The sequence below is a fragment of the Plutella xylostella genome, chromosome 23 (genome assembly GCF_932276165.1).
Source record: "Plutella xylostella chromosome 23, ilPluXylo3.1, whole genome shotgun sequence".
NCBI lineage: Eukaryota > Metazoa > Arthropoda > Insecta > Lepidoptera > Plutellidae > Plutella > Plutella xylostella.
Window position 1 is genome coordinate 9,576,638 of NC_064003.1, and position 13,647 is coordinate 9,590,284.

Below are 13,647 nucleotides of genomic sequence, written 5' to 3' on the forward strand. Positions count from 1 at the left end.
TTTATGATATAGTATGTTGTCTAAGCTTTCAGTTAAAAGTTATCTGGTACATAATGATGCTGTCGCGTCTGAATGTTTGTATAAGACAGCAACCATTTCACTATCGACTGTTGAAAACTCGACCGTAAGATAAAAAAAAACACCACTTCTAAGAAAAAAACGAATGAGACACTGCCGTCGTTGATTCACTTAGCAGAAAGAGCGGCTCTAATTGCATCACTGCACTCCGCAGCGCCGGCCAGTGGAGCTGAGGAACGATAATACAAGTGCAGGTCTTTCTTTTTAACCGATTACGGTGAGACAAAAAGTATTGAGTATAATAATAGTAGGGAAAAAATTATAATGTTGGTAGATACAGGGTGGTTCTTTTCAGTGGTTTCTTTTCTATCAAGGTCATTATGCTGGTACATACCTGACATAATGCTCCAATTTGAGTATGTGAGATCTTTTTTTTAAGTTTACCAAGTTTATCAGTTTTCTTTTGTAGGAGTTTTTTTATTAAAACTAGTTTGCACTATGGCATAAAAATCCTGAAAATATGCAAGTGAAAGCCCGACAATATAGTTTAAAACGTTTAGTCCATAATGTTCCGGTATCTACGGGAAATGCTCTTCGAAATTAGCCATCAGTAAATTTAAACCCAGTCACTGGCATCTTCCCGACCTCGTAAACTTTAAAGCTGTAACACACAAAATAAAGAGGAAGTGCCTGAAACAATAATACTAGGGGTTTTCTCCGTGAAGAAAACATTGGTGCATTGAGTGTCAGTCACTGACTAAAATGGGCAGCCGGAAGTTACCTATAACTATATAAATAAGAAACGAAAAATACGTCACTAGAGGAATATTTCTTTCATAGGAATTTCATTAGCTAAGCTTGAGCTTAACCTGTTTTTTTGAGAGTTTGAAAAGTTATAGCGTAAAAAAAAATATGTTTTGGATTCCTGACAACTTTAATGTCTCCAGTTTTACGTTAGTATTCTCTTTACTGGACATCCTGTGTAAAACGTCTGTTATGTGTACACCTCTTACGTTACAGCATAATATTTATTGTTAGTAAGGAGAATGCCAACTCTACATACACTTCACCCAACACGTAGTGTGCTAAGGTTCAGAGACCATCGTGTAATTTACCAACTACCCTTACTCTCCACTTTGCAGTAACTTTAAAAGTGTGGGTTCAACTCATAACTTATATTTAAAAGTCTGTTGAATTATTAATTTCACATCTTAATATAAATCATTCGCAAATGTAAGCGGCAAAGTTATTTATGACGTTGAACAATTTACTTATGTATTTTCTGTTGTACATAAATAAATATATATTTTTTTAACTTATATTTTTGAAACACTTGTATTTTAAATTTCCCTTGTCTAAACAACATTAAACATAGCGTAACAAAACTTAGCGGAAATGGTTTCATATTCTGCTTTCAAACTCTTAAATCTCCGGCTATCGGCTTACAGAGGCTGTCGCAGAGTGTTGCACTTACAAAAGTCTCCCCCAAGAGCCAAATGACACGTAGGTTATGTTTCTATAGTTCTTAGAGGTAGTTTTTCGTGATAAGCATGGCGGAAAAAACTATATTTCATAATAATAAGTTTTATTCAGCAGTAAAACATCATCCATACAGTCAGAATAAACCTATATAACTGTTGAAATGATTTATAAATAAAATACACAGAAGTAGGTACATGAAAAAATATTGAAGAAATTTACAATAACTCTTTCTAATAAGCACCTATTAATGATAACTTTAAAACTTAAAACAGTATTATAGGAGCCAGAACCCGTTATAAACCTTCACTGAGGTGTCAACGTGAAGTATTAAAACAGGGAGTCCCCCTATCACTTATACCCTTGTTGCAAAAGTATCATCTGCAAAGAGCCAACAGACTCTTAACAGTTGAAGGAGTCGATTCTCACTCTTTTACCCCTCTCATGCTTCGTCAAGCGACAACGCCTGTATCTTGTCCCTTGGCTTTTAGTTTTGTAGCTTTTATGTCGAAGGCAAGAGGGCTACTTTTGTTTGAGATGAGGAACTTTTGGGTGGCTTTGAAGGGACAAGGTTATGTTGAATGTTTAGTAGCAGATGTTGCAATGGCTAATCCCCGGAAAAGAGCAGTGCACTGGTGCCGAAAGTACCTACGAGGGGCTTTTTAGGACTTCTGTGAGTTTTTGTCTTAGCCCCTGAAAATTATGAACAATTTACGAGAACATTTGAAACTATTTTGATGATATTATGTTTCCTAATAAATATTAGCTAAGAGCACTTTTCAGCTACTAGTTTTTATTTTTCATAGGTACACATCCTAATTTCATAATATCCGTTGACCGTAGTTAAAAACTTCGCAAGACTCTGCCCCCACCACCCTAGTCTAACCCTGAAACGTCCATGAATATCAAAGTGCAGCCTGGTTTGAGTGAAAACCTATTCAGTGTTCCGCTGAAAACACGATCGAGGCCTGAAAGGGACGCCTGAATGAGGCTTCATGGCTCGCTGCCATGGCTTTCAGGGCTGTAAGGGTCGCTCTGTTTATAAATACTGGCTAGGTGGTGACCACTGGAGGGTTAATATTGAGCAGTGATTAGGAACGTCATCGTGCGTAAGCTCGCTATAATTATGTAGATACACTTCAGTATATAAAAATATGTAAATACGTAGTTATAAGTATACAAAAATAAGGTGTGAATGTTTAATCACTGACGTACGTATCAATAATGAGCAATTCATAAGTCGTAAGGTATTTTTTCCTGCACATCAGTGATTCTGATATGAGGTGGTGGATACAAAGGCAAAACAAATTATAATTAATGCCAAAGCTCGATTTCAGACTAATTCCTATCTTTTAGAAAGACATTTTATGTATTGCATAAAACCCCAAATCCCAAACTCAGATACCCGATATTACCCGTAGAAATGGAAGCATTAACTTAGATTTAGGTAGGTACTTCCAAAGAGCACTTTACTATGCTACTCCACAGGTTAAATGCACCGAAGAGCAAGTGCTTGCATTTCAACTTGGGCTCATGGGGGCTAAATCCTTCTTATCGACCAAATCCAATATCTATAATTCTTCAATAAACGGCCCGAGTTTAAAACGAAAACACATTTATTCCAGTTATTCTGAGAGATTTATAAACGTTTTTAAAGTCCCGCCGAGCGGCACTCTGCAACGTAAATCCTTTACTGAAAGCTACTGCATTTGTGAGCCAATAAATGCACTGGAAAAAAGTGCCGTTTTGTTTTGTACACCAATGATGGAGTCCGAAAACGCTTACCTTGGAACTGGCACAAGGTGGTAGTCTAAATAAATGAAGAAGACGTACTGCGTCAGTTTATTGGGTCAAATATTATCCTATATTTCCGGAAATGTATTTCAATAATCAATGGTTAATCCATTGAAATTATCAAAATACACTCACGAACGAATGATGTTCCACCTACCATTGACGTTACATTATGTAAGTGGAACTCTTTCAATGCTCGTTAGTGTATAGGTATTTATCCCAAATAGATGACTGAAAATCTGAAAAAAAAATGGTGTTTTTTATAATTTTATTATCATCGTTGCCACCGCCCAACGATGTAAAAATACATCTCAAAGGAAAAGGCAGTAAAAAAAACGTTGGAAAACACAGATCCATGCTTAAGCTAATGAATGGAGTAAGTAAATGAGATGTTTTAAAGCACAACAAAGTAATTAACTTAGTTTATTTTCCCTCGTAGTTCAGGTTGTTCAGTGATATTGTCACAAGTTGAGACTGCAATTCTGCTGTTCATATTCCTTCCCGGTGTTTCCTGGTTAAATATTTCCTTTAATTTGTTGCTGCTAATATTTCCAAAACCAAAAAAGTTTACAAATAAGTTGCTAAGTAAATGTTATCCAAATTATACAAACTACAAAGCTAGATAGAGATGTTATTCCTATAGGTATTATAATGTATGGTTTTATCACGTATGTACACAGTTAGGTGTTTTTTAATATATTTTTTTGCATCCTCTAAATTTTTTTAAACTCATCGGTCAGTAGGAAACTTTACTGTCATGACTAGGCTATTTTATTTCCAAGCCCCGAGACAGGGGATAACAGGAAAACTGAAAGAATTAAGATAGCCATGACTTGGCGTGACTCTGAAACTGCTGACGAAACTAAAAATAAACTTTCATCCCCCTTTATGCAATTGTTATTTTGCTATAATAATAATGTCCTCCTAGCCGAATTTCGACCACGGCGGCCAATCTCATTTGAGATCAGCCATCTACGCAGGAGTAGATTATAGTGCCCAAGTGTGTGCGCAGTACGCAGGAGCACTCTCTGTTCCATCACTCTCATAGCCCAATGGGACGGATTGACCGACACGACTGGAGAGAGCTAGGCGCAGGACCGACTGCTTTACATGCCCACCCGACAGCATGGATCGTTTCACTGTTTCGGACATCAGGTGATCAGCCTTCTAATGTCCTAACCAAACTTAGAACCACAATTTAGAAAAACAAATTGATAGTTCCACCCGGGAATCTGACCCGGGACCTCTGGGTCATGAAGCAAAGCTTCTACCACTAGACCACAGAGGCAGTTGTATTTTGCTATAAGCCACTAGGAAACTATAAAAAAGTTGTAAGTATAGTAAAAGCGTATAAAAGTCATAGACATGTAGAGTTTGTACAGGATTTATTGATGTTAAATATTTATTGTACGAGTAGAGTAACGTTTACATAATTAAGTGTTTAATAGTACTAGTACCATCACTGCTATGAGAAAGTTTTATTTTCTTGGGTAGGTATTGTTGTGTTGTATTTACAATGTAGTGTCTACATACATAGATTTTAATATCTAAGGAACACATTAAAATACTACTTCAACCCGCCTCTATTTGTGACAAGCAGGCGCGTTATGCATTCAAATATCTAGTTCTTTAAAATGTTCAATATTGGAGCTGGATAAATTAAGGGAACAGCTGGAACCAAGCAGTCAAACTGCGGATATTCGATTTAATATCGAGAATTGTAGAACTCTATTGAATCAAATAATATTATTACTGTCACCGGTTTATATCTTAAAACTGCGAATAATAAAAGCATAATTAAAATTGGTATCCCAGTATTTTAAGTTATTTCAGATAGATATTTATTGTATTTATCGGTATATTGGCAACCATTTGCGATTAAGTTCCTTATAATATTAATCACAAAACACAGATATGTAGACTGTCCCATCTATTTAGAGAGAAAACGGTTTCTCGATACAATACAATGGCTTAATCAGACCACATTTAAGATAGCAGAGACAAAGGGGGTTTCTGCTAGGGTCTTCATAAAAAGAGACAACTCAGAATGATTTATGGTGTCTTCTTGTGTCTCCTTGTAAAGGTTGCGTCAAGTTCTGCTGACGCCCCTTGGAAGATAAGTAAGAAACTAAACAGTAGATTGGAACGGCTGTAGCTGCTGGCCGTACCTACACAAGAAATGCAAAACAACATTATTAATATTACTGTTTGGTTATGATTTTGACAGCAACCGCAGTCGCCATGGCCGAAATGCCTTGCTGCTGTATATAGAGGTCATGACGCGCGCGACAAGTCGTGTAAAATAAGGGTCGCGCTTGCTTCCATCAAGCGGCCTCAAGAGCGAACGCGACGGAAAACTTTTTCCACGTCTTAACATGCGCTTCTTACGCCCTGTGCTAGGTATGCCAGATAAGACAATTCAACAGGACATAAAAAAACAATAATAAAAATAACAGCAACAAAGACAATCCAATAACATAAAAACTAAAACCACAATGAAATTACGTAGCGTCCATTAGCGGGCAAGCATCAACCCGCGGGTTAATCCTTACATTTTCGCCACACATTATAGATTCCCGCTTTAATAAATTTGCTGGCTGTATCATTGAAATGTATCCGGGCCTCTCTCGGGTGAAATTAAAACGGGGAATGTATAATTTATGCATTGGCACGACCCCGCGTCGTTACCAGTGCCGTGTTATCCCGCTGTTACTGAAAAATTACCCACACTCCACTATTGCAAAGTTCATACAACTTTAGTGGGGTTTTATTGAGTCGAGACTCCACTGGTTTATCGGTTTTAAAATAAAATTGCAGTTTTAATGGAAATGTGTCAGTTTTGTTCTTTATTTTTATTGTTTGTCCGATGGGAGTTTAATTGGTGTATCGTTAATATTTAAATCGCGACCACAGTTTTGTTGGATTTTTATAGGATTAAATGTAAGTTCCAGTGAATTAAAAATTTGAAATTACCTACCAGACCACCAGTTAATAAAACACTTATTTATTCCTAAGTGTAACTTAAATTTCATTGAAAGTTTACAGCAGGCTGCTGGCATATTTTAGATACCAAACATAATCTTCACTCTTTTATACCTACCACGTAAATAAAGCCCAAAACTGAAAATCCAAAAGCCTAAGCCACACACATGTATTTGGGCTGACATTTCAAGCAACGCATTACGGCATTCAAGTGAAACTCAACGCCTATTAACATACCGCCGAGCGCGTACCACCCGCTACATCGCGCACTCTAGTGGTGTCTACTACTGCTAATGTTTTGAAAAATTTACATATCGATAGATAGAATATTATTTATTTGTACACAAACAGAAAAGAAATTACAAAACTTATATACTAACACATAGGTCCATAAAAAGCAGTCTGATCGCTTAATGCGATTTTTTCAAGAAAACCTTTGGGTGTTTTTAAAAAATCGCTTTATTCGATAAGACCGCCATTTGTGTACTTATGTTTTTTTAAGACAATCGATATTTATTTCACTTACGTAGTGTAGGATGCCCTCCGGCTAAATGGGGTGACGACTCGCGAAAGGAAGAGCTATAGATCACATCCAGTGGCGTGCTTTGGGAAAGGCCTACGTCCAGCAGTGGACTACTACAGGCTGATTGTCATAATGATGATGATATTTTTATTAGTATTATTGTAAACTACTTGACATAATTATAGTGACCTGTAATTTCCGACGACTTGGTCATAAACTACAGGCACTATACCTTCAGTCAGACGGCAGTCTGACATCAGGGATCCATGGAGCAGTAGATCTAGCCGCTGCAGCGTACTATCGACAGCGTTAACTATCGACACTCACCCATCCCTAGTATATACATGTGTAGTAGGTATTCAGGATAGTCTAAACTACGCAGCCGACATGCCTTCGCTGTAATATCGTGACATACTGAGTCAGGGAATTTCACATTAGGCTCGCACTCGAGGCCTTTGGATAAACATTTATCTGCTTACACTGTTACATGTAAATGTTTTAAAAAACAAATATGTTCTACAGACACAGATGGATTTATTTATTATTCTTTTTAGTAAAATACTGAGGAAACTTGCTCATATTAGGTATTGGCAATCAATATTCTTAGACCCAAGATGTAATTCCCTGAAACCTGATAAATTATTCCATCAACAAATTACCACGTAAATTTTCACCAATAATGACGCACCCTGGCAACACATGTGACGAACATTTACCACTATAAAGAGGCCTCGACTACAGTCCGATCACCATGCCACGTTACCGCACAACGTATTACTTGTCTATGTATTAAAAAAACGTATTTATTTAGTTACTTGTTTGAGCAAATAATTTGATCCTAAGTGAAACAGATGATTAATTCTTTAGAACCTTCCATAACATTAATTGCACACTTTGGCACGGATTCATTCGAGCGATATTATCATTTCATATTATTATGATCGCTGTTCTGCCCTGTAACATTTCGATAAATTTCTTCGATAACGATGAATGCTATATTATATAAGTAGATCAGTTGCCGCCGTAACATAGCACAATCTTCAGTGAACAGCCCATAGAAGCCCAAACCTCGTAGCGAGATCCTGCATATCGTGATGTGAACTAATGGGCTGAAAATGAGACTGCGATATTCGCCCAAATTTGATACAGTATGAGTGAGGCTTCGAGGGGAAATACGAACAGGATATAGGGGTTAGAATCGTTTGGCATATTTGTTATTGAATTTTGTTGCGTTAATGCATTCTGATGGACTGCAAATTGATAATCTGGTGACAAGGATTTACACGCTACAGGTACATGTTTGCATATAAGTAGTTAAGTGACGAAAGTAACTGATAAAATGTGTACTGAAGCGTGGTTCAAGTAGAACCCACTATAAGGAAAATCCGTCTGGACTGACCATCAAAAGTAGGCGTTGCTTGAAGGATGCTGAGGATTGTGTTAGTGACTGTGTTACGGCTCTCGCTCTCTAGATGCAATATTTGTTGGATAAAGAAAGGACAGTTTGGTACTATATTATGTCACTGAAACTTTTTCATAGCTCACGAACTCTCATCAGCTAAGTCGCTAAAATCAATCCTTCGTGCAACTAAGCCTACGCTAACAGTTATTAACCCTTTAAAATAACATACCAAAACGCATGTTATTTAAAGTTAACACATTTGTGGCTAACGAATCTAATTTTGTAGCACACACGGTAAATTTTATTCATAGTTCTAAATAACCGGAATACTGAGTGGATTGGAATGGACAAAGTCAATGTGATTCGGTATTCGGAGTTCATTGTGCGTAGCGCTCAACCCAACATAATTATCAATGCAAACTCAAATATAATTATTATTTATCAATGCAAACTCAATAATATTTCACAAATACTTCATTTAAACAAGTTATTCAATTTATTATGAGTTGTGAGAATGTTAGGGGCGGGCAATAATACATATCTACATAGTTAAAGATACTGCTACAATTTTAGCTAAACCGATTTTTTTATCAATTACATCCGGAATCAATACGTTATTAATCGGTGGTTAACTAATATGGTATAGCAGAAACTGTGGGTTAGTTAGTTTACATTTACAAGCCAATTCAAAATTTCCCTATCGATGTGTACACAACTTTGTTGGTACTCAAATTCAAAATTCAAATTCAAATGGTTTAATCGACGTAAAATTTTACAATTATTTGTCGATAGTCATCTACCACCATTTCACAAAGGCCCCGTCATTGAGAAGGAAAGAAATGGCGAAAGAAACTCCTCGAGCATCTTTTCAACTTTTTCCTTATAATCTATTACAATTTTTACTTATATCTAGTACCTACAATTTTACTTAAGTACCTATATCCATTTCATTTTTTCAATAGCCTTAGCTGAGGTGGACAAGACCACGCGTTTTTGTCGTTTAAATAATCATTTATACTATAGTAAGCTTTACTACATAATGTAGCTTTAACAAAATTCTTAAATTTTTGCTCAGTAAGGTTTATTGCTTCATTTGATAATTTATTATAAAAACGTATACAGTTCCCCATGAATGATGTGTTTGTTTTCGAAAGTCTGAGTGTGGGGAAAAGCAACTTATTTTTGTTTCTGGTCTCAATACCGTGAGTGGCTCCTACTTTACTAAATGAATTTAAGTTTTTACGAACATACATAATATTTTCATAGATATATTGGCATGGAACAGTTAGTATACCTATTTCCTTAAACGTATCTCTTAATGAAATTCTAGACCCTAATACATATATGGCTCGAATTGCTCGTTTTTGCAGAACAAAGATTTGATTAATGTCAGCCGCTCGTCCCCACAATAGAATTCCGTAAGACATAACACTATGAAAATAACTAAAATACACAAGCCTGGCTGTATCTACATCTGTTAACTGTCTAATGGTTCTAACCGCATAAGCTGCAGAACTCAATCTACCGGCTATCCTCTCAATATGGGGTCCCCATTGCAACTTTGAGTCAATTGTAATACCCAGGAATACCGTTTCATTTACTAACTCTAGCTTATCGTTATTCAATGTCAAATATGTCTCTACTTGTCTTACATTAGGCAAAGTGAATTTAATACATTTTGTTTTCTTGGAGTTAAGAGCTAAATTATTTACAGTGAACCAATTAGCAACTATGGAAAGAGTACTGTTTGCATTGTCAAAATTGACTTCTTGTCGCTTCAACTTAAATATAAGTGAAGTATCATCAGCAAACAGTACTATCTCACATAATTTATCTACCAAAAACGGTAAATCGTTAACATATACAAGAAACAAGAATGGTCCTAAAATCGAGCCTTGGGGAACACCCATACTGACAGGACAGCCAGCCGAACGCACTCCATTTATGTCAACTAGTTGAGTTCTGTTGCTCAAGTATGATTCCAATAATGTAAGAGCTTTGCCAGTTAGCCCATAATATTTAAGTTTCATAAGTAGAGTGGCATGATCCACACAATCAAATGCCTTCGATAGATCGCAAAATACACCCACAGCATCAAGACGTTCCTCCCAAGCACTAAATATGTGTTTGACCAACGCGACACCAGCGTCAGTTGTAGATCGACCTTTGGTGAAACCGAACTGTTGGTTATGGAGAAGGCCGTGAATATTAAAGTGCGAAAGCATTTGATGCAGCATAATTTTTTCAAATATTTTACTCAGTACTGGCAAAACTGATACAGGCCTAAAATTATTGGGATCATTTTTCTCACCAGATTTAAAAAGCGGTATTAGTTTACTAAGTTTCATCAAATCGGGGAATACACCGACCTCAATGCATCTGTTAAAAAGATTAGCCAAGTGGGGTGCTAGGATATCAATAACATGACTAATAACTTTAACGGACATGCCCCATAAATCTTCTGTCATTTTTAAATTTAATTCTTTATAAGTGGTAATTATGGTCTGTGTATTTATACCATGAAATTGAAAGTCGAGATCGCAAGGCGGTGCATTCCCTCTTAGCAAACGTTCAGCTTCAGCGCAAGATGAATCAAGGTTCTCAGTTGTAGCTAACGGTATACTACGGAAAAAATCTTCAAAGACGGAAGCCACTTCTTCACTAGATGAAACAATTTTATCATTAATTTTAAGTTCAAAATTTAAATCACGTGGTTTATTCTTCCCGGTTTCAGTATTAATGATATTCCATACGGTTTTAATCTTGTTATTAGAGTTTTTAATCTTTCTATTTATATAATCTGATTTAGCTTGGTGGCAAACGGCTTTGAATATCTTTGTATATTTCTTTACATAATCTCTAAAGTTATCGTCATGAGTAAATGTACGCTGTTCATAGAGATCATATAATTTACGTCTGCTCTTATAAATTCCCGATGTTGCCCAGTCATTAAGACTTAGTTTACAATTAACATCTACTTCTTTCTTAGTGAACACGTTTTCAAATTCTTGAGACAAACCTTGAAATATTTCCTTAAAGGCATCATTGGGATTTCTTTCAGAGCTTCTACAGTAGCCAAGTTTACTGCTCAATCGAGATTTAAACTTATCAATTCTGTATGATGTTACTGGTCTGAACTTGAAAGTGGCTGACTTACGTTCAAAAGTACAAGGAAACGTAATAATTTGCCCACTGTGGTCGGATGGTAAACAATTGATTACAGAATGATTAGTAAAATCACAATAACAGTAAATATTGTCAATACAAGTGGCTGAGGTGGGAGTAATTCTGGTAGGTTCCAGGAAGACATTACTTAAATTATATGACTTGAACAAATTAATTATACAACATTTCATAGAAGTCTCAACTAATAAATCAATATTAAAATCTCCCACCACGACCACTTGTTTTGAGCTCTTAGATAAGATGGTAAGACTATCCTCCATCACTTTCTCAAATACTTTATAGTCAGAAGAGGGGGGCCTGTACACGCTTAAAATTATATACTTGTCCATCTCAACACAAGCTAGTTCAGCTATTCTTTCGACCGATAATTTTACAATATCTTTCCTATCCTTACATTTTAAATTTTTCTTTACAAATATTAATGATCCTCCTTTGTCTAACGATTTCCTATTAAATGAGCTAATAACATTGTAATTTTTTACATTAAAATTCATGTCATCATTTTTAAGGTGATGCTCAGTAATACAAATTATGTCTATGTCGTATTGTTCTAAAAATAACTCTAGCATTAGAAGTTTGCGAGAAAGCCCCTGAATGTTCTGGTGTACAACTCTCAGTTGCTCATCTCTTGTCGTGCATGGCAGTTTAAATTTACATTAGTATTACTACTAACTATCGTATCAGTTGGTCCTACTTCTGTTATACTACTTATAACAGGGTCATAAATATTGTAAGCTAACAATTTAGCTATCTGTCGCTTATAAAACTTAGGTACAAATAATGTACTCTTGGTCAAAATAACCTTTGGTACTTTTACCAACGTCTATGCTTTCTACTACAACTTTTCCGGGAAATAGTGATGCTCCTAGCTATTGACTGACAACTATCGATGTCAATAATACCGATAAAAATAAACTAATTCATGACGAACTTGACGGTCGAATGGTGTAGTGGTTAGTGGCCCTGACAGCTATGCCGAAGGACCCGGGATCGATTCCCGGCTGGGGCAGATATTTGATTTAAGACAGATATTATAACCATTTTATTAATAAGACTGGCCCGAACTATCAATCTATTTGACTATTGCAGAACAAGTAGGTAATTATTATTCTTTCTTTTTGGTGTGTAATCTAGTTCTTTATTTATTATTCTTCTTAGGACTGATTTTTCAATGGTAAGATAAGGGTTATCTGGGAAATAATTCTGATGCTGTCGCGTCTGACTGTTTGTATTAGACAGTGACAGCTACAATTTTATTCCTATTGATAGCGTTTATCTGACCATTGAAAAATCAGCCCTTACGCATCAGATACTAATTTACATGTAAGTTATGCAAGCCCCCACTTTATATGACAAAGATCTTCACTCATTTGTATTTATTGTCTTCAGTAACAACTGTACAGCTGTCATTATTTAAGGTGTTGCAAAAGTGGTATACTATATATAAGCCGAAACGGGATGACTCCGAGGTTCATACTGAGCAACTTTGATTCTATGAGTTTTGCCAATGCGCGATCTTTCGGCTATACCCTTTTAGCAATACCATGTACACAGAGCTCCAAAATTGATAATTCGCATATAAATCTGACAGATCGCTTGTTTTCGATTATGTGACACATGATATTGACACCTATTTCTTTCGAACAAGATGCAAAATGCAAGTATTTTTTTAAGGATCTTACGATTTAATGATTCGGGTGTGAAGATCTGCATGTGCATTATTAATTTTGGACAAGTGTGTATAGACATCGATATTACAGCATCACTTCACTAGTGGGACGTCAAAGTCTTTGGCTAAAGTTAACGAAGCAGAACAGACTGGCATCGGGGAAGCCATTAACAAAACCGAACCCCCGCGATGTCGCAGCGAGCTATTTATTATTTCAGGAATTCCTGAAGCCTGGATTAGGTGGATAGTTTATCCAGCGGTAACTGAAAGATTGGATATCCTAATCCTAACTAATATTATAAATGCGAAAGTAACTGTGTCTGTCTGTCTGTCTGTCTGTCTGTCTGTCTGTCTGTCTGTCTGTTACTCTTTCACGCCAAAACTACTGAACGGATTTGAATGAAATTTGGTATACATATGGTCTAGACCTCGAGAAAGAACATAGGCTACTTATTATCCCGGAATTCCCACGGGAAAACTTTTTAAGGCGAAGCGAAGCTCGCGGGAACAGCTAGTTTTAAATAAAGATGAGGTTTTATAGGGTACATTTTGAAGTACCTACTCGTAATTTTTGGTGTGTATCGAAGCCTTAAA